General features: G+C 35.3%; 1 protein-coding gene across 1 annotated transcript in view; it reads left to right on the top strand.

The window, feature by feature from the left end:
* The window catches only part of LOC138704749 (uncharacterized), a 44,093-nt gene that overhangs the window by 13,802 nt on the left and 7,642 nt on the right, over nt 1–22,649 (top strand). The window contains exon 2 of the transcript XR_011333421.1: nt 21,659–21,719. The gene's annotated coding sequence lies outside the window, so the exon portion shown is untranslated. The remainder of the gene's footprint in view (nt 1–21,658; nt 21,720–22,649) is intronic.

Genomic DNA, 22,649 nt, shown 5'->3' with positions numbered 1-22,649 from the left:
CAGCCTCAGCATTTTTGATATCGGTTTTGTTGAAACTTTGCTGCGGTTGCAACCAGTGTTACCACCCAAATGTGCCAATGATACTTTTATTGTTTGGATATATTTTAATGTTAAGAAAATAAATTATTTGTAACAGTTATTAAATACACAACACAGTCTGAGCATAATTGCTGACGATATAATTCATTTTTAAAATTTTCCTTAGCGTTGTTCGAAACAGGAGGGTTGCCAACATTGATTACGTGAATATACTGTTGGTTATCATTTAAGTATATAGGCGTTTTTAAAAGCTTTATAGTAAAAATAATGTCAATTTCAGAATACTAGATACGACAGAAAAGCAAATAATAGATAAGGAAGCTTTCGCATGAGTTTCTTAATAATGCGAACATAACCACAAAATGTATATTGAGAAGTCAACACGGAGATGGAAACCTGCAGCATGACTGCGGGTGCAAAAGTAGCGCCTTGTGTGTGAACAGACTCGCAACCTCCAGTTGCAACTTTTGCAGCACTCGGGTTGCGCAGCACGAAAAGTACAGTGGCTGTATAAAGACAGTGGCGACAAGACAGCTTAAGCTCCGCCCATCCGCCGTGTTGTTGCATAGTCAAGCTGAGGCTATATGGATATAACTTTTAATATATCTGGAAATTGAGTCCCTCTCCTTTAATTTAATCTAATTGGAGTTTCTAGTATTAATATTTCGTATCTGAGAAAGTTTCTTGAGAGGTCTCCCATTTCCAATGTCTAAATATAAACTGAGCTGGAAAAATGACATAAAATCAACATATCACTTTTACACATTAGGAAGGGAAAAGTATGTTGGTTCGGATATAATTTTAATATCTGTATTTCCAGTACATTTAATTAATTATTTTTTTTTATTTCAATATATATTTTCGGAAATACAAAACAATAACAGAAGTCATAATGAATCAAAGTAAACAGCATACATGTCAACTCTCATAGCATTTTAAATATTGCGAATGGTACCTGGAAAATTATGCTGACAATACATTACACAGTAAACGTGTTGTATTATATTGTATTTATTAACATTCCATGCTATTCATACATTGCTTCACAGCTAGAATATGGAACAAGTCAAAGAAACTTAATACTACTATAAACTCTTAATTTAGTCTAGTTGAAATACATACAGAAGAGGTTTACAATCTAGTTTACTTGTACAACACTAAGTTTTAGTATCAATTTCATGAAGTGTTGTTGAAGGTCATGAATTCACCTACAGAACAGAAGGCGTGAGGAATTAATAATTATACAAACAGGCCTATGCAAAATCTTCTGGTAACAGTGGTGAACATTATAGTTATATAACATCTCTTATAATAATACTATTATTGTATTTGCTTGTTACATTTAATCTTTTTTTCACTGCAATAGGCAAGTTTTTAGTTAGGCATACATACCAAGGAAATGGCATACTGCAGTGGAAAAAAAAAAGACCATGTGAAAGCTGCAAATATAATGATGACGAGGAAAGGTTTTATTTAACCTGGTACATTTAAGACCATAAGGTTTTCTCTTACACTGAATAGGAGTAAAACTTACTTCATAGCCAAACATAAAAAACATATTAGATATAAGTAATTACATATTATCAGTGTTAAGTTACAAACGAATATGATTTACATAATAAAATCAGAAACAGATAATTTAATAAAATATCATTCTAACAGGCCATTGTGCTATAACAACAATCTACAAAATTATATTTGTAGACTTGCAAACATAATGATTTCCTCCAACTAGTTGCAAGGAAAGAGGAGTCAAGTCCTATGGTAGGACTATTACTTTACAGCTTCTGACAAACTGGTGTATACTGCATTTCCTCAGTATAAGATGAAATGGTTATACTGCCATGACTTGGTCCCCAGAGCCTCATTCATTAGAACAGGATGCACCACGAGAAGGTGAGGATGGGAATTGAGTAGGAGAGGTTATAGAATGCACATCACTACCCTTTGCAACCCTTGAATGAAATATACACAATAAAAATAAAAATGCACTCTGTGGAATACATATTAATGTTAAATTATTACTATCAAATACATTGAAATCAGAAACAGACAATTGAAAAATTGTACACAATAGAAATAAAAGTAAACACACTGCAATACATAATGTATTAGTGTTAAGTTACAAGAATATATGATTTAAGCTACATAATAAAATCAGAAACAGAGAATTCAATAAAATGTACACAATAAAAATAAACACATTTGAGTACATTTTCAGTTTGGGGGAAATTTTGTTTTGAGAGTTGGCACACCTGTCAAATGACAAAATACAAATGTTCTTAAGCTGTTTGTAAGTTACAAACATAGGTATTGTTGCTGTCACTATGAATTTCATATTGTTTCTGCTGTAATTAATGCAGAATTTCTGGTTTGGAAGTGTTTTTAAAGCGTAAAATTTGTAAAAATGCCACGAAAATTGTGTGTTTGAAGTAGAAAATGAAGACAGTGTGGAACAAGAAGAAGAACCCAACAAGCCTTCCACATCCCAGGACTCTGATTTTGAGGAAAAAAGATGATAAACAGCACAGACTGAGTCAAGCGGAATTGAATGATCTCATTAGAGACCTTGACCTGTCAAAGGAGAAGGCAGAAATTCTAGGGTCTAGACTACAGCAATGGAATCTTCTCGAACGTGATGTCAGGGTCTCACAGTACAGACAACGTCACAGGGATCTGCTTCCCTTTTTTTTTTAGAAGAAAAGCAATCTTATCTTGTTTGCTGCAACATTAATGGCTTGATGAAATGTTTGAATTTGAACCATGATCCAATTGAATGGAAGCTATTCATAGACTCCTCCAAGCTTAGTTTGAAAGCTGTATTACTTCACAATGGCAACCGTCTTCCTTCTATTTCTGTTGGTCATGGAGTTCACATGAAGGAGATTTATGCAAATATAACAGCCCTCTGAGACTCAATCGAATATCATGAACACAAGTGGAAAATCTGTGGTGATCTAAAACTCATTGGTGTACTCTTAGGAATGCAACTGGAGTACACAAAATATTGCTGCTTTTTATGTATGTGGGACAGCAGGGATGGGAAATCACATTATATTCAGGCAGATTGGCCTGCAAGAAATCATAACCCTAGCGAGAAAAAAATGTTGTTGCCAAGCCTCTCGTGGACCCAAAAGATGTTCTTCTTCCACCCCTGCATATTAAGCTGGGTTTGATAAAATATTTTGTCATAGGTATGAACCAAGAAGGACAGGCCTTTAAGTACGTAAGAGAGAAATTTCCGAAATTAAGTGATGCCAAAGTCAAGGAAGGTATTTTTGTCGGGCAACAAATTCAAGAACTTGTAAAGGATCCTGCATTTGACCAAGTTTTGGCGGGGAAAGGAAAGGAAGTTTGGGAAGCTTTCAAGGGAGTTATTCATGGATTTTTAGGCAACAAAAGAGATGATAACTACACTCAGTTGGTGACAGTGCTCCTGCAAAAATACCATCAACTCGGATGCAAAATGTCCCTTAAAATCCATTTTCTCCACTCCCACCTAGACTTTTTCTCTCCTAATTGTGGAGCTTTCAGTGATGAACACGGAGAAAGGTTCCATCACGATATTTCTGTTATGGAACAAAGATATCAGGGCCGCTGGAATGAAACAATGCTTGCGGATTACTACTGTCTTTGCGTAGGGATGCTCCGAAACTCACTTACAAGAGGCAAGCTAAAAGACGATGATCTCATGAAGCCACACATGATTCTCTTCAGACCCAACCATCTGCCAGGTATTCTTCCATAAATTTAGAACTCTTAGAATGTAACTACCATTTTAAAAAAATTAAATGCACTTTCAATGTTGTTGGCATATGTAACTAAAATGTATCGTTTTCTCTTAATCTGTTAAACTGAAATATTTCCACCTATTGTGTATCACAGAAACTAGAGCTAAGAAAAATTTTTCATTGTCATATTCGTTTTTCTCAACCCAAAATTAGTAAGAATTGACTCATGAAGAGCAAGAAACATTGAAAATTTTTTTTTTGTTGTTGGCCAGTGTAATTTTAGTTTTCAGGTATGTTCAGCTCTAATTTACTCATCTCCTTAAAGTAGAATTGTTTCAAATTTACATCTTGTACAGAAACACTTGGAAGGAACATTACAAAAATATTTTCCATTTCAACAAAGAATTGAAATGTTTCCTCTGAACAGAAAAATAATGTGTCTTCCCTGAAGCATTGAAAGTTTGTGAACCTGGTAAATGTTTCATACATAGGCGTTTTAGAGCCCACAGCAGATATGCATGTTGAACATGTTCCAAACAGTCCTGAGAAAACCTGCTAGTTAAAAGAAACTTGTACTGTCTGTCTTCCAATAAATTAGCCTGCAATTCTAACATGGCCTGTGTTGAAATTAGGACACCAGTTTGAGATGGTTTCCAAATTTTTTTCTGACCAACTTCCATATTACAAAAAAGATCCCTAAAATCTTTTAAGAATGCTATGGAATCTCTGTAAACATTTAAATTAAATTTACTTAAAGCACATGGTGGAGGTCATTAAGTGAAAGCATCTTTCTGCTTGGTCCAAAAACCATGCAGTAGTTAAGTAAGCAGGTTTATCAAGTTTTTCAGCAAGAAATTTCAGAGCACTGCTTACAGTATGGTTTACCACATTTGTTGATGTACACACTTTCATCTTGCTGAAGTGACTTGGGAACAGGTCTCGTTCTGATAGTTTTGGTGCCAGTTTAAAAGAATGCTCTTTTTCATGTGCAATTATTTCATAAATATGGCTTGCCAGAACTTCATTTGTGGGTAGCTTTTGTTTCTCTTTAATATCATTGGGTATTGTAATCACCTTATTAAATATGAACATTGATGTAATGTTTTTAAATAAATGTGGCACATCAGCAAAGACAAATACAACTTTATCAGAGTGCAGTGGATGGGCAACTGTGCATTTGATCTCAGAATATCTGCCTGCTGTTACACCCCAAGCCCTCCATAGTGCTTGGTTACAAGAACCCATATCAGATGTTACACTTAAAATGTTCAATTGCAACTCTTCAGCTTTCTGAAAGATACATTCGATGATGTCATGAAAAACAGCACCATTTACTGAATCACTGGTGTAATAATAGGCAACTACTTGTTTCCACCGTGTAATTACACCACCTAACATAAAAACTAAAACATGAGTTGCCATGCCTGAGTGTTCGGGCAGTGTTACATTCCCAAAGTATTTGCTCAAGGAGCAGTCATATACATTCCCTGAAGTGATAGCCGTTTCATCTAATATTAAAACACAGTCCTTTTCATGAGATTCGAAGGATTCCACTTTTATTATAAGAAATTAAAAAACTTAATGTAAAATCCCACTATCAAATTTGAGATTCTGTAATCTTCTCTGCAAAGTACGTACAGAAGAAATGGATAGCCTTGCTTGAGCAGTTCCTCATATCCACTTCCACCACAACTAAATTTCAGCTTTAGGGTTTTGGTAATAGTCACATTTGACCATTTCACAAATATGTTCGTCTTTCCTTGTTGCTTTCTTTGTAATGAAATAACCTGATCATTATTAAAAATCTTATTTATAAAAGAGAGATCATTTTCAACACTACATTTTTTCATGTTTTTTAATCTTTTGGTTGAATTCCTTAAACGTTTCTTGTAGTTTCCAGCCTTCCTTTTTTATTTTAAATATAGTTTCTCATACCTTGCCAGTTTTGTAGTTAATTCTTCATGTATAGCTTGTTCAGTATCACAGCAGTTGTCACTGTCCTCACTTGATGCAGAAGACTCAGGAGTTGAAATTTCACAAGATGATGCTGCATGTGATGAAGATGGTTGTAATTCAGCACCACTGCCAATAGAAACTTCCATATTTTGTGGAACCACTTGAGAATCTAGAACTGGACCTAAACAGGGAAAACAAGTTTTGATTTTGAATTATACAATAGAACGCATTAAAATAGGTTATAAAAGTTTAAGATAAAATCTGCAGCCTTCTTCCTTCTATGCATTTGTGTATCCGTTAGATGAAGGGGAAATTTATTGCTACCGAATACAATTGTAGAGGTAAATTGAGAAAGGGAGTCATACCTCTTCATGGCACACATATACTGACTACATAATTATTCTGTAAGCTCACTTCATATGACATCATTTTTTGTTCTCCCTTAATGAGGAAGGACTCTAAGCCAACAGTGTTGTTTGAAATTTATGTAATTTCCTAGTACCAGTCGATGTTCCTATGTTGTTTTCGCACTTACCTTTCTATGTCTGTAAGAAATTGTATAATTTTGTATTGTTTCTTTTTTCATCTATCTTTTTCTTTCTCTCTTCCTCTCCTTTATCTTATTCCTTTATCTATTTTTTATCCTGCGTACACCACTCCTTACTTATATTTTTCATCTCATATTTAATCTTAATACATTTCAATTTACCTTATGTGCAGTCACTGGGAATCGACCCAAAAACCTTTCGATTTATAGACAGATGCTCTACCAATACGTTATGAAGGGATTTGGTAGACTAATTTGAAAATGTTCACTTAATATTTTGTGTTCTTTGTAAATGCACATCAATAGAAGGCACCAGATCAGAGGCTACTTCTGGAAGCAGCTAAGTCAGTGGAAAATACTTCATATTGGCTATGTCTTAGTCTAATTTCGAATGTAATTTTCTGTTTGTTGGATGAAGGAGGCTTTCACACCCACTGATTGGGACTATAAACACAAATAAATATAATTAATTGATTAACTAGTGGACTTACTAATGTTAATTATGTAAGATTTGTCTGGCTTACATAATTAACACTAGTAAGTCCACTAGTTAATCAATTAATTATATTCAAGTGTTAAAAGTAGTGTACACAAGATTCAAAATGGATTATCAACAAATAAATAAATGACGTCAGCTGAAACCACTAAGGTGAGTGGAAAATGCTTCGTGTTAACTATATCTCAGCCTAATTCAGAATATAATTTTGTGTCTGTTGTGTGGCGTTTAACATTAAAACCAATTAAATACACATTAATAACAAATAGTACTTACAGGGAGATTAAGTTAATGTAAAGCAACTTATGTGTTCATACATAAGGGACAACATGTATTAAGAAATTGGATACCGAAATTTATATAAGATTATTATTATATTTATTATTATTATTATTATTATTATTATTATTATTATTATTCTTATTATTATTATTAATTATTTATGCATAGGCCTATATTATATTTCCATCAAATAACGTAACATTAGTATGTAATGTTTAATTAACAAACGTTTTCGCCATTTACATTGCTAGGTGTCATCAGTTTAAATCTAAGATTTATATTACAATTTTAAGGTACCGGTATACTTACTTACAAATGGCTTTTAAGGAACTCGAAGGTTCATTGCCGCCCTCACATAAGCCCGCCATCGGTCCCTATCCTGTGCAAGATTAATCCAGTCTCTATCATCATATCCCACCTCCCTCAAATCCATTTTAATATTATCTTCCCATCTACGTCTCGGCCTCCCTAAAGGTCTCTTTCCCTCCGGTCTCCCAATTAACACTCTATATCCATTTCTGGATTCGCCCATACGTGCTACATGCCCTGCCCATCTCAAACGTCTGGATTTAATGTTCCTAATTATGTCAGGTGAAGAATACAATGCGTGCAGTTCTGCGTTGTGTAACTTTCTCCATTCTCCTGTAACTTCATCCCTTTTAGCCCCAAATATTTTCCTAAGCACCTTATTCTCAAACACCCTTAACCTATGTTCCTCTCTCAGAGTGAGAGTCCAAGTTTCACAACCATACAGAAGTACCAGTATACTAGAAGATAATTTAAATTTTAAAATATCTTTTTAAAATACACAAAAATATAATAATGTATTGTAATGTGTATAGAATGACATTAGATTTATGTATTTTTTAATGAAATGTAATTTACACATACGTGATTAATAGTAGCCTAATTATTGTAATTAGGCCTATAACTTATCGGATTAACAATATGAATATTAAAATGAAAATGACCTTTTTAAAATATTTTTAATGGAAAGCAATTTGGGGCTAAGCGGGATGAAGTTACAGGAGAATGGAGAAAGTTACACAACACAGAACTGCATGCATTGTATTCTTCACCTGACATAATTAGTAACATTAAATCCAGACGTTTGAGATGGGCAGGGCATGTAGCACGTATGGGCGAATCCAGAAATGCATATAGTGTGTTAGTTGGGAGACCGGAGGGAAAAAGACCTTCAGGGAGGCCGAGACGTAGATGGGAGGATAATATTAAAATGGATTTGAGGGAGGTGGGGTATGATGATAGAGACTGGATTAATCTTGCACAGGATAGGGGCCGCTGGCGGGCTTATGTGAGGGCGGCAATGAACCTTCGGGTTCCTTAAAAGCCATTTGTAAGTAAGTAAATAAGCAATTTACTTACTTGACGAAGATTTGGTGGCTTTTGGAGCTGAAGCTTTTTCTCTTGATTGGAGGTTTTCGTTTCATTGCTGATGGTGGTGAGAAAAAGAAGATTGTTGGTACAGCATTCGATTTTAGTTTTCGTGTGCCATCAACACGAGTTTTGGTAATTTCCTAGTACCCGGTACTCGTTACATAGGTCGTTTTTATATTTACAGTGGCCTAATCCTAAACATATTTAGTATAACTTGTTGCTTGTGAACCATCCCAAATCCCGACCTCCGCCCCTAAGAGCGCCAGTCCTTATATACCCGGCAGTCAAGGCCTTCTGACAAATAAAAGCAATTAATAATAGATATCTCAGTCATGACATCCTCATAAAATATCCTATCAATTGAATAATCGATCTTGCTACGTACAACATAATTATATTATATTATATTATTACCTATTTCAGCGAGAACTGACGACCACTGCAAAATACGACAAAATTGAATATAGGAAATGGAGTGAGTACGAAATTATTATTATTTTTTGGCGCATCATTTTTACGTAAATAACGACAAATAAAAGGGATTATAAGCAAATACGTACACAGAATTTGTCAAATGCGCATCACCATGCTTTCCAAAAGGCACTTTTCAGTGCCCGACACCCCGACGTATATTTTATGATTGTTCTTTCTTGCTTTAGGGGGCTCCGTCCCCTTAAACCCCTCTTGAGGACTTAGCCCCCAAACCTTCATGCATTTAATTTATAGTAGCTGCCAGTTTGTGACCTATTCCTTTTTATGGGATTACATAATTATATTTTTTATTAATCTGCGAATTAAAGAATTATATAAAGACACAGTAGGCCTATATTCCAGTTTTACTAGTAAATAAACTTGCCGAACTTATGAATAATTTCTAGAATATAAGGCTCGGTAGAGCTGTCAAGATGTTAATCACAAAATCAAAGCTATTATATTTAATATTTCTGTAAGACAACTTTCTCACACTATTACAGTTTTCAGATCAATAAAAGTTACATAACCTATGTTTTCACTCCCCCAAAATGAAGGGTACTTGTCAGACTAAGAAATGCAAAGTACTGTCAAATGTCGTAAAGAAATTGCCATGATTAAATTTTTTTTTTTAAATAATAGTGTCCTTTCTTTTCTCAACTCCTTCATTTCAATCTTACTTAATACATTTTCAGTAACTTCTAACTTTAATTTCCTTACTAAAACATCGACAGTAAAAGTATCCTATACGTTCATAAGACATTTATAGCAGGCTTATCTTTAAGTTATTTCATGTTTTATTATAAAACAAGCCATTAAAACAAGACACTTGTTCCATTACGATCTACCGAAACATTTTTTTATCTTAATACATTCTAGGATTTGCTGTCATATCCACAATCATTGTAATAAACTGCATATACGTACAGCATACTGTGTAATGTTTTGCCCGAGATCAGCTGATCTAAGAGAGCTGTTATTTTTGTGCCACGTTCATCCGGTAGAGTAGTATTGAACGCCCTCTCTATTTACTTTAATGCTACGTTTACACGGTGACAGTTTAGAGAAGAGAGCTAGAGATTATAGCTGAGTATCACCGTGTAAACGGTTGTGAGAGCAGGTATCTCGTTGACTCTAATATCTAAATAGAGAGTCTAAATAGAGCGGCCTTGAAAACTGCTCTCGCCGTGTAAACACCCTGAACAGAGAACTCGCATATACTGTCAGCTCTCATTATAGCTACTCTAAATTAGTCAGCTAAGTTGAACTTTTTCATTAACTCTCGCGACTGTTGCGTACGAGATTATACAAGCTTGCGCATAAGTCTTGAAATACAGGTCTAAAGTAATAATCATGCTACGTTTGCACGGTGACAGTTCAGAGCGAAGTTCTGAAGAATCATGAGAGCTCTCTAACGGAGTGTTTACACGGTGACAGAATATAGCTTCTCTAAACCCATTAGCGAGCTCTCATGAGATTGATATAATTCCAAACTCTAAGTTACTCTCCGGACCGTTTACATGGTGCAGACAGTTTAGAGTGAGAGAAAGTGTTGAGAGAGAGCATTTAGAGAAGAATAGGCTGGTCAGTGCGTTTTTATGACATCATCACCCATCTAACTTCTGAGCAGTGTGTCAGCAGTTGTGTAACCTGACCGCGCATAGCACTTGCGTTACTAATATTGTTGGGTGAGTCATTATTTATTTATTTGTATAGAATACTATAATTGTAAGAAGGACGGAGTTGATAATCTTGATCAAAAATGTGCAAATTATAGCTCAAGTCGGCACACATGTAATTTACATTCTATGAGTCAGAGATGCATGAAAATAGTACCAATGGTAAGAGAGACTCAAAAAGTTTAGTTGTGTTAACATTGTTTCCCTACTTGATAACACGCCTCATAATAGTGCATATAAACAAATTTGTTCATTGTTGAGGCGAAATGGCTGCTATAGACGACAGAAGAGCTTAATTTTCATGTGAACCAGTCGGTTATTAATGTGCAAAAGCATTACCGAAAAAAGTTTGGTGCAGATCCACCCAGTGGGCCTAAAATCCGTAAATGGTACACAGATTTAAAGGCACGATTCTTTGCAAGCGGTTGCGACTCCATCCATACCTACTACAGTTGCTGCAAGCCCTAATACCAGAGGACAAAGTGCTACGAAGAAATTTTTTCACAAGTATGTAGACTTTAATTGAAAACGATGATGAATTTATTCGTTCCATGGTGTTTTCTGACGACGTCACTTTTCAACTTTCTGGTAAGGTGAACAGACATAACCTCAGAATCTGAAGATCGGAAAATACGTGTACCTACGTGGAACTTGACTATAGGCTTGATGTGTTCCGTGTTATTAAGGAGGGGGGACACATTGAACATCTTTAAGTCAAGAAACTAAACGTTTGGAGTTTCTCTTTCCATTGGTACTATTTTCATGCACCTCAGATTCATAGCACGTAAATTACATGTGTTCGAAACCGGAAAGGTCTTTTGTAGGAACCCTGTATAAAGACAATTTTCAGGCTTCCTGATGAAAGAAAGGCAACGGATGCAGCTGAAGAAGTAGTTCTTGAGAAGAAGGAAAAGAAGACGAAGAAGATGTGCTTTGTGCCGTCCAAAATTAAAGAGGAAAAAAATATTCTTGCTACAAGGGCCAAAGTCCAATTTACCTCCAATGTTAAAAAAAAAGTGTGCAGAATTTGCGATGAAAATGACTGATTGCGTTTAAGCTCCTCAAAAGAGACCGAGTGTTCAAAGAAAAAAAAAAAAAACAATAATTTTTCACATAACATTGCTCATCTGCTTTCATTATATTGTGTTTATAATGGTTCTACTAATACAGTGTAATAGTTGTGCCTATTTCGTTTTGTTAAATTATAACTGTATTCTTGTTAACAGATACCGGTACAGACCCCACTGTACCAGTTATGTGATTTCTTTGTAATGTACTAGGTGAGCGTTATTATTATTAATATGATGCATTATCATTAGTATTAAAGGAATATAGAAAATATTCCACATCAAGTGAATGGTGATAATTGTAATTGCACAGTAATAATAATAATAATAATAATAATAATAATAATAATAATAATAATAATAATAATAATAAAACAATAGTGATAATAATAACAACATAATAGTGATGATAATAATAATAATAATAATAATAATAATAATAATAAAAAATAGTGATAATAATAATAATAATAATAATATTATTATTATTATTATTATTATTATTATTATTATTATATTATTATCACTATAATAATAATAATAACTTATTATTATTATTATTATTATTATTATTATTATTATTATTATTATTATTATTACAGTTCGCACTTACTGGAGGTTATGGACTTTTCGCTGTACCTCCTCCAGCAAATAAATAAGCAAGAATAAAACCCACAAATTAGCAACTAAAACAATGGACCTTGCTAAAATTACGGCCAAATTACAATAAATTAACAAAACTAAAAGCCAAATTCAGATGCCTCAACAGTCTCAGATAATTTTGACAATGCCTGATTTCTCAAGGTCCTTATTCTTGTAATTCTTGTTAAACACATTCCACAAACAACTTTCCAATTCATATGCTTCAATCAATCTTCGTGTCTTCGACACTCCATTGTTTTTGGCCGTCATTTATACTGCTTCTGTCGCGAGAATTTTTGAAAAAGTTCAACTGAGTTGAATAATTTAGAGTAGCTATAATGAGAGTTGAGAGCATATGCGAGTTCTTTGTCCAGGGTGTTTACACGGCGAGAGCAGTTTTCAAGGCCGCTCTATTTAGTCTCTCTAATATCTAATTAGAGTCAACGAGATACCTACTCTCAAAACCGTTTACACGGTGATATAGCTCGAATGGAACCTGGTGAAGCTTGACCTTCATGGAGAAACCAGTTCTATGGGCAGTTAAGAGTGGAGGGGGTAACGCTTGTTCAGTCTCGCTTGCTTCTCGTCACATAACATCGGTCGGTAGTCGCTCCCACACCACAATACTGTTCTCTCCCTCCAAGTTTCACCAGGTTCCGCACGAGCTATAGGCCTACTCAGCTATAATCTCTAGCCCTCTCTTCTCTAAACTCTCGCTGTGTAAATGTAAAGACGCAATTCCGCCACTCAGAGCGCTGTTCGGTTCAAGATATTTGTAGCAGAACACTTATTGACGTTGACATTTGGGGCATTTAAAGGACTCATCGTTGCGTATTAAATGCTTCGTACAATATTTTATGGTCAATAGACGTAAGTTCAAAACTTCTACGTATCAATTATATTAAAATAAATGGTTGTCATTTTTTATATGAAAAGATATTACATATTATAAACTCAGGCACTACCTTCCTGTTGTTCAATTCATACACCATACCTTTTCGAACATAATGAAAGAAACTTAATACATTTTACATGAGCAATGTAGTCTACCATTTTCATATGTTTATTTATTATTATTATTATTATTATTATTATTATTATTCATAATTTATTCTGTTAAGAACAATAAAATGTGTTTAGGGTATAAACTTGTTGCTAGGAAGCGTAATGTGACCAACAGCCTTTCCTTTATACGAATGACAATCCTCATAGTTGTGTCTTTTTTGCCAATTACAGGTCCGATGTGTAAGCTCCATGCGTGTTCTGGCGAGATATCCAGGGTTTTTCCCACGTAGTTCTATTTCTCCTCTGCCTTCTTCAATTCAGAAGAACTGCAAAAACGTTGTGTTTCTGCCATAGTTGTAAACGCACTTACCAGCCTGTTCTTTTCTATATGCTCGTAACACTTCCTCTCACTCTAAACTGTCTGCACCATGTAAACGGTCCGGAGAGTAACATTAGAGTTTAGAGTTGTATAAATCTCATGAGAGCTCGCTAATAGGTTTAGAGAAGCTATATTGTCACCGTGTAAACACTCCTTTAGAGAGCTCTCCTGATACTTTAGATCTTCTCTCGCTCTAAACTGTCGCCGTGTAAACCTAGCATAATGCTCGAAGCTCTCACCAAACCATATGTTCCCTCAGTCCAAAGTCCTTTTTTCTCGGTGCACACTCTCCTCTCAGTCGAATCTCTATCCTTTCTGTATACTCTCTGTTCTCTCTATCCAATCTCTGCCATCTCAACACACTCTCTGAACTCTGGGTAGACTGTTTCTACTCACAGTCCAATCTCTCTCTCTCAGTCCTTTCTCCGTCCACTTCCCGTTTTCACAGACCAATCTCTGTCCTTTCAGTATTTTATCTGTTCTCTCAGTCCATTTTCCATCCTCTCAGTCCACTCTCTGTCTTCTCAGTCCACTCTATGTCCTTTTGGTCCACTCTATGTACACTCAGTCGGAAAACAGAGCTAGTGCCGCTCTGTGATGAACCGCTGGACTAATCGAAGTAACATCGATTTCTGTTCTGTCGTCTCTGCTGGAACTTCAGATGAAAAATGTATATTCTAATGTAGTACCTTTACATTTTCATAAAACAATATTTCTTCCCCTTACATTTTTTCCAGAGCTTACGAAATTCGCGACGGGACTGTGCTGGGACCTGTACAAATTAAGTGAACACTCCACATTATCACCTATACTTGTTTTTTTGAAAGATGGGACATGACAGGAGCGTTGCGATTGGAGAAACAAGTGAATGTCACATAGCATGGTAGGCCTGTTGCTATGGTAACAACGGTTGAGTTGCCAAACTTACCGTTTCCACATGGCGACATTTATTGTGCACACAATGTTAGCATTGGTACGTTTTGTGTTTGATTCTCTGTCGATTTTTGTATTGTTTTCTTACCTTTGCGTCAATTGTCAATGAATGTTTTAACGTCAGTCATCGTAATGTCAATTGCTAGCTTCCATCAGCTGGCAGCATGGTAGTCCATATTGGCAACATAGCACTGTAGTTCCAAGCTCGGCCGCTTAACTGTCATGTTCCATCTTTCAAAAAAACAAGTATAGTAGCACGAACTGACTTAAAACATACATTTTGAATATGTTCTTAATGTACTGTCACTTATGTAAACAAATATTATTTCAGGAGCAAAACTGCGGTGATTTAAGCAATTATATTCGTTGCTCTGTGCAAGCGTATGAGGCGGCTTTAACTACCATGCCAGACTGCGAAGTTTTACAAGTAGTCACAAATGTACAAAGATACACATCCATGGTTTTGAGCCGTGCAAAAGGTAATAGAGAAAGAGAGGGAAGAATGTAGTCCGAAGCCTGGTTCAGACAGTGCGTGTTTCTGTGATGGATTCCAAGGTGGCTGCGCGGATGGGTAGCCTGCGTGGTCACTGGCTGGCTTCCGTGTTGCCTACGGTGACGGTAGTTGTTCACACGGAGCTGGCTCTTTTCACAGTTCAAATTGGAAAATCATCTGCTGCTTCATCTGTTGCCAACACTCATTGTCAGAAAGGAACTAAACCATGAGTGGAAAACAACTAAAGTCCTACATTAACAGTAGTAAATGTCATAATAAAGTAATTAAGCCATAAGTGCAAAACAGCTAAAGTCCGATATTTAATTGTTGTTTCTTAGAAACTAAAGAATATAGAAAAAACAGATTTCGTTGGAAAACAACGAACATGGCGACATGGTTTCATTGGTGATATTATATGATCATCTTTGGTTTCCAGCCTGCAAACCATCACGAAAAATAGCAAGGAACCTACCCTCGAAATCCAGCAAGCTAGTCATCCACGGAGCCACCAGAGCGCATTACTTCAGGCGAGTGACCATGCAGGCGACCCATCTGCGGAGCCACCTTGGAATCCATCACAGAAACACGCACCGTTTGAACTGGGCTTGAGCTGAGAGTAACATCTCAAAATTTACAGTTATACTGAAAAATAGTTGGTCCTGTTGCATTACTACATGTTGCTTAGTAAGGCTGCGTTTTAATTGCTACTTTGCGCTGTATTTTGTAGAATTTTTACTTTAAACCTCATTACCTAATTTTGACTTACACCACTTCTGCTCTGAACGGCTCAAATAATCACTGGGAATGTAAAATCAACACCAATAACAGTCATGCAAATTATTACAGAAAAGATTGCTTTTTATATTAAACTTAAAAAGGCTCTTTTATTTCTTGAGAACTTCATACGTCTGCCACATGAATCTACACCAACACATCAGAAATTAATCGACACAGTCTGGATTTATTCTAGAAGTGAATATTTTGCAAAAGGATTACAATACTCCATGAATTCTTGAAAAATTAACACCATGATTCCTACTTGAATGCTATATAACATTCAACTTTTGAAAAATATAAAGAAAGAAACACGAATACAAAAATTATGGAATTACTTGCATTAAAAACTGTAGATAGGCTACGTATATATCCAAAATCGGAATGGTTACACATTTACGCATATGATCTCTGCAAAAAAATAATATACTGTTACAGGTATTTACTTTATTTTTATTTAAACTCTCCTTCCTGACACAAATAGGTAACTGATAACTAATAAATGTTTTATAGAACACAATACATAGGCTACCTACAACGTGGATTATTGGTTATGATTGAGTTATGATTTTCTCTTGGTCTTTAGGGAATCTGAAGAACGACAAATTCGGAGATTTAAACTTGTTGTTACTGCAATTTTCGTCATTGCACACATTGCCTTTATTCCGACGCATGATTAAAATGTTGTTATAACATCTCACATCCCTTTAAAGCACGTGGTGGCTGAATGAGACTGTATCAACCCTATGACCAGTGCCTTGCCTGCTGCTTGGCGCTAGTGTTGCGAATGTTGGCAAAAAAAATTGTTAAAGTTGCGTGACTACGTATTGGACTGTTGTATATACTGTATTATACTGTAGTCTGTCAGAGAATATAGAACGGCCGTGTTGTCCTGTAGAGCGTTCTTTGTGGTGCACCGCGAAACATGGCAGATATGAACTAAGCGCCTACCGTTGTAAAGGTTCGTTTGCTTACAACGTTTTGTATACAGAGATAGAGCTAAGAAAAAACAGAAAAAACATGCCTTCTGTCCATTCTGCATATAACTGCAATATCAAAAGAAAAAGACAACTGATGTATCATATTTCAGTTAAATTTTATTAAATTAAGTCAATAGTTTTGTTAATTAGCAGCATTTTTTCATGCGTAAATGTGCAACAAAGCCCGCCATACTGTGTGTACTACAGTATTTTTCTTTTGTTGCAGATTCCCTTAAAAAAAAAAAAAAAAAAAAAAGGGAACTGGTAAAACAGTGGGTAATAGGCTAAATAGGAAATGAGACAAGTTGTATCCCTCCGAGCATAGCCTTTTGTGTTCACGACACTTCTTGTGTCTTTGCTTAGTGCTTATAGAAGAAGACTATGTGCTGGAGCTTATAAAAAGTAGGCCTATTTCGAAAACAAATGACAATCGAAATAAATAGTTCACTAGTAATTGTCGTGGAGGAGGGCGGCGGCGGTACGATCATCCACTCCTCCTCTTTATCTTTCTTATATTGGCTGCCTTCGCCAGGTGGATGGCACATTGGAAGGATTGGGTGTGCGCAGTGGAAGACTTTTAGAAATGAATAGTGTGAATTTGTAAAACAAATATAATTAACAATAATAAATAACAATGTACATAAATGGAAAATGAAATAACAATAAATATGAAATAGATGAATGAAAATAGGACAAACTAATCTGAAATGATATCGCCAGGATATGTAAATCATGAAAGTATCACAAGGCTGGGGCCAACACACTTATAATTGATAAAACAGTCCAATATGGCCGTCTCTCGATAATCAGAGAATGACCTAATAACCATATGTTCATGAACCACTCTCTAAATATATATATATATATATATATATATATATATATATATATATATATATATATATATATGTAAACTATCTGAGTATAAATCTGAACACAACACCCAGCCAGCACATTAACTTAATACATGATCCATTCGACCATAGATACCACTCAATCTAACTAACCAAACTAAAGATACATGTAGACTCAATAACAGACAAACTGTACCCAGCATAAGGCATCACATGACAGATCACTATACATTACCCATTGCACATATTGCTCACATAAACTGTGCAAATTGCACTAACACAAATCTCTGCACTTTACAAAATGAATACCCAACGGAGAGAGAGAGGGATGGAGACAGATACACGTAATAAGTAACGGACGATAATTCCAATCTCAAAGATCACTTAAATAGCAACAAAACTCGACGCACATGATAACAAAATAGCGGCGAAGGAAACCAACAATCAAAATGGAGCAGGAAAAACACTAAAACAATATGTGAGACTGTAATCGCTTCTCTATCACTCTAACCGTCTCGGAACATGAACTCACGTTTCAAATCAAATCTCATTACGTAATTCCCAATACAATTTACCTCAAACACATATATCTCACAAACATATTACTCGATGCAAATACTAAAACTTGCCCCCAAGACGTATCACTAGCAAGCGATGTTTCAAACTGCGATCCACTACAATCCCAAATACACACGACGCAATTTAACTACTCCACTGATCTATCTCAAGCACACACAAACCCGAGTGACGTTGTCTATATCTGCCTCGTACAAAAATCCTAAGTCTTGTTAAATGTTTCTGCCGCGTACGAGAGCCTAAGTCTTGTTAAGTGTATCTGCCGCGTACCGGAACCCGAGTGACGTTCTGTATATCTCCGTTAAAACAGGTAAACTCTCTCCCCCTCTATCCTCGTGAGACATAATGGACTGGCCAATAGGATTATTTGGAAAGAACAAATGAAAGGATTGATAGCGCTATCTATACTGTGACATCTGAGAGCGCTCTGACGGATGAAGTGACGTACTAGGTGAACGGCCGTGGTAGTGGGCACGGCTCATAATGGACTTAAACTAAATACAGATAAAACCAGTATGCCACAATTCCGTTTCAAATCCAGTGAAAAACTAATAGCAATAAAATATTAAAGTTGTATTTCGACACTCGCATTCAAAATTACGCAGAACTATCGGGTAGGCAGTATTGTTGTTAGTATTTTGACTGGAAGGACAACACAACCTATATATTTTCATCTCCCTTGATAAAATTCACAATGTAGTTACTATAATACAGGCATTATGTTATTTGATAGAATCCTATACTTAATTAACATCAGTTGCAAGATAATGCGTACATTTTTTAAAGACTATCTTCGTATCTTTACTATTTATCTTTTACTTTAGTTGCCAGCATTTATTTCAGTACGACGAAAGGATTCCTAATTCTGCTTTCAAACAGTGGCACCAACTTATATACGCTCGTGAAATCCGAGCCCACCCAATAATTTGTCGTGTTGTGAAGGCTCGTCAAATCGATGGCTCAGAACGAGACTGTTACAACTCAAAAAATTCACTTTTTGAGTTATTACCATCATTTGAACACTTGAATTGAGAACTATGCTATGTGAAATTGTTACAACTCTAAAAATTTTCTAGTGGGACATAAATGCATATATAACAGTTTTATTAAAGTTATGCTATTTAGTCTTTTTCTCAATTGGAAAGTGTTATATTTTGCGTTGTAACAGTTTTCCATTCTCAACTGCAAACATTGTTGCTAAAAGCATTTTGACTTGTAACACTTTCGCATTGAAAATATCTATGCTTCGAGTTTAGATTTGGCATATCTGATGATAAGTTCATACAATAATGATAGCACAATGTTGTTTAAGAACAATGTTATTATTAATTTTGTCTTCACCATCGACGTAGTATTGTAAAATTAATCATCGTGAATGTTCTTATATATCAGTATTTAATTCACTTAACCCTCAACTGGTATCTATGGGTCAATATAGACCCATATGGCAAAGCTATCGTAATGTACATTTAAAAAGCGATAGCAGTTGAGGGTTAATATTTCATTTTATATCTCTAAGATAGGTTATTGTTGTGTATATAGTGCATGCAAGAATAATACAGTAACAGATAAATTAACTGCAAGAAAGTTATAACAGACATATAAAAGAAGAAGCAACATGAAGGGCTACAAAGACTAAAGATATTGAATCAGAAAACAGGATCCAAGCAAAGTTATGTGCTGCTTTGATCTTCAGGCAGTTCTTCCTTCACCTTGTGATGAGTGTTTCTCTTAATATTATAAAGGAAACTGTCCTGTTACAATCTCATAATATATGACATCGTAAACAGCCAGGACCATTGTTATTTTTGGCATGAGGGCTTGGCCAAAAGAGGTTCAAAAGAGATTGGCACATGCCTCTATAATTTCTTATTTCTTTGCCCAACCCAGTAACAAACCAGGTAATTATGTTTTCAGAAAACAAGAACAAATTCATTGCCTCATTATTTCTGTATTGCGTAACTAACCTGTGTTCATGTCATAACACAGAAATTTTTAGTCACAAGTCATACTTAGAATGAGAATGACTATGCATTCTACTGTTGAAGGCCCCCCCCCCTTCAACAGTAGAATGCATAGAGAGTTATTAAAGGAGGACTTATATTACTGCTAACACAATGGGTACCAGTACTTAAATTGCCCAAGAAAAAAGGCAATACATACAAAGTCAAGGAACAAGATACACCAGATATCTTAGATTTGACAGAGTTAACACAAAAAAATGGGAAATAATTTTTCCAGAAATAAAAATGGTGATAATATAAACTAGTCTACTATGAAAATCGTGGAGGTCAGAAAACAGGATCCTTTCGCCATCTTCTATAAGCACTCCTATGAACAAGATGATTCGAAAAAATAAGTAGTCGACAAAGACGGAAGCGCAAGTCTTCTCTAGCAATACGAATGCCAGTATTTTCTTCGCCTCCAGGGATAGATGTGGGGGAAAATTTACTTATCTGTGTAAAAGTTTGGAAGTTTCCAATGGTGTTGAAGAAAATAATGCTACATTTGAATAACAACCAAACATGTTTTTTCTCACTACATGTTGATGTTTAGTCGACTGTCCGAAGACAGGTTTGAATCTAATAGGCCTAAGTTACACTAATAAGGCATCACTCATGAGGCAACTAGGCTACATGACGCAATTTATTTCTTATTAGTGTTGTAGTCATCCTGGTTGGTGTAATTTATTTCTTTTATTGTTGGAGTCATCCCAATATCAACCAATATCATTTTTTGTTTCTAAATCTACATTTGACATATTTTTCCATTATATTATCTAAATTTATTACAGAGTGATGTAAGGAAAAACCTGTTGCAAGTAATAATATATTATGGAATACTGTTATATCTGAGTAATTTTGTCACACTATTTTAATGCGAAACTGTTACAACTCAAAAAAATATCATATACAAGTTACATAAAACAAATAACGACAAAATTAATATTTCAATAAACTTCTATAACAATAATGATTATATATACCAATTTTCATTGTTGTGCCATGATTCTCTGATTTACCATCTACAATGGAAAACTTTAAATGGCTCTACTGAAAAATGTCTATTTTTGAGTTGTAACAGTCTCGTTCTGAGCCATCGAAATGTTTGAGCCCACCCACTGTTTTCCAAACATTGGCGTCACTGCTTTCAATAGTACCAAACATGTTCCTTTCTGCGGAACAGGCGTTGTCATAATGTAGTTCCAAAGTGAAATGAGTATTTATAACCGCAAGTATTTTTATAGCCAAGTATAGCTCAGAGCAACACTGTTATTTTGGAACATAGTATTCCAAGGTGCTGTTACTTTTTGGAACAGTTCCAAACAACTTAAGTTATTTTTTCCCCACCTCTAGGCTTCGGAAACCTTCCTGTTCCAGTCGATTTGGAAGGAAGTTGGAATTTGGATCAATCTAGGTAAGTTCTTAAATTATAAATTTATGGTGTTAAAGATATTTATAATTTCTTTGTGGTACATATAAATTACTTTGCCAATAAATTGACATAGCTTCAGTCTAGAATATTAGAAATGAAATGTGGCAAGGATCTTTATTTCATTTTCAGATTAAGAAATATGCGATTAAGAGTAATACTTGGAATTGTGTGCCTCTTTGGTGGTGCATTATGCGCGAAAGATGAAAAGAACAAGGATGTTGAACAATTATTATTGGAATCGACTTGGGCACTACATATTCATGGGGTTCGGGGTTCGAACCGTCGACTGACATTTTAAAGAGAGGTTAAAGTGATAGATGTTCATTGTGTAAATATATTCATAGACAATATAATTGCACTTTTTATGCCACTCTAGTGTCGCCTTCGTAAACTATGCCGTCAATTGCATACATAAAGCCATCAGCCTTCTTTTATTATGGCAGTGCTTTTGAATCCCGTTGTACTTTAATGCGTGCAAGAACGACCTAAGCAGGGAACGCTGAAGTTTACTATTGCCGAAGATTATTTATCTACGCTGTATCAACTACTAGACTATTTAGAGTCGATGAGATTGGTGATATTGAGATGGTCTGTTGGAATTTGTAGATTTTATTAACGTTTATGTAAAAATGCCTTTCTAGCTCGAGAAACGACGATTTTTCCACTTTTTACGATTTACACTATCAAACACATATTTCTCCGGATGTGAACTTGAAACTATTGATAGAAATACGTGCGTACACACGAATTAAACATTTTTTTTAAGAAATTAGAAAATCCTGTTGCATGTCTGCCTAGCAAAAATTCAAGCCTCATTTCAGACACAAACCTCGGCTCCAGTTAGAAATGGATGTTACTCGATGAGAAATAATGAATGGTAGTTAATTTATAAGGGGGATACGCTTATACCCT

Source organism: Periplaneta americana, chromosome 8, assembly GCF_040183065.1.
Source record: "Periplaneta americana isolate PAMFEO1 chromosome 8, P.americana_PAMFEO1_priV1, whole genome shotgun sequence".
In the NCBI taxonomy this organism is placed as follows: Eukaryota; Metazoa; Arthropoda; class Insecta; order Blattodea; family Blattidae; genus Periplaneta; species Periplaneta americana.
Note: the sequence above shows the minus strand (reverse complement) of the source record. Positions and strands in the feature narration are given on the sequence as shown.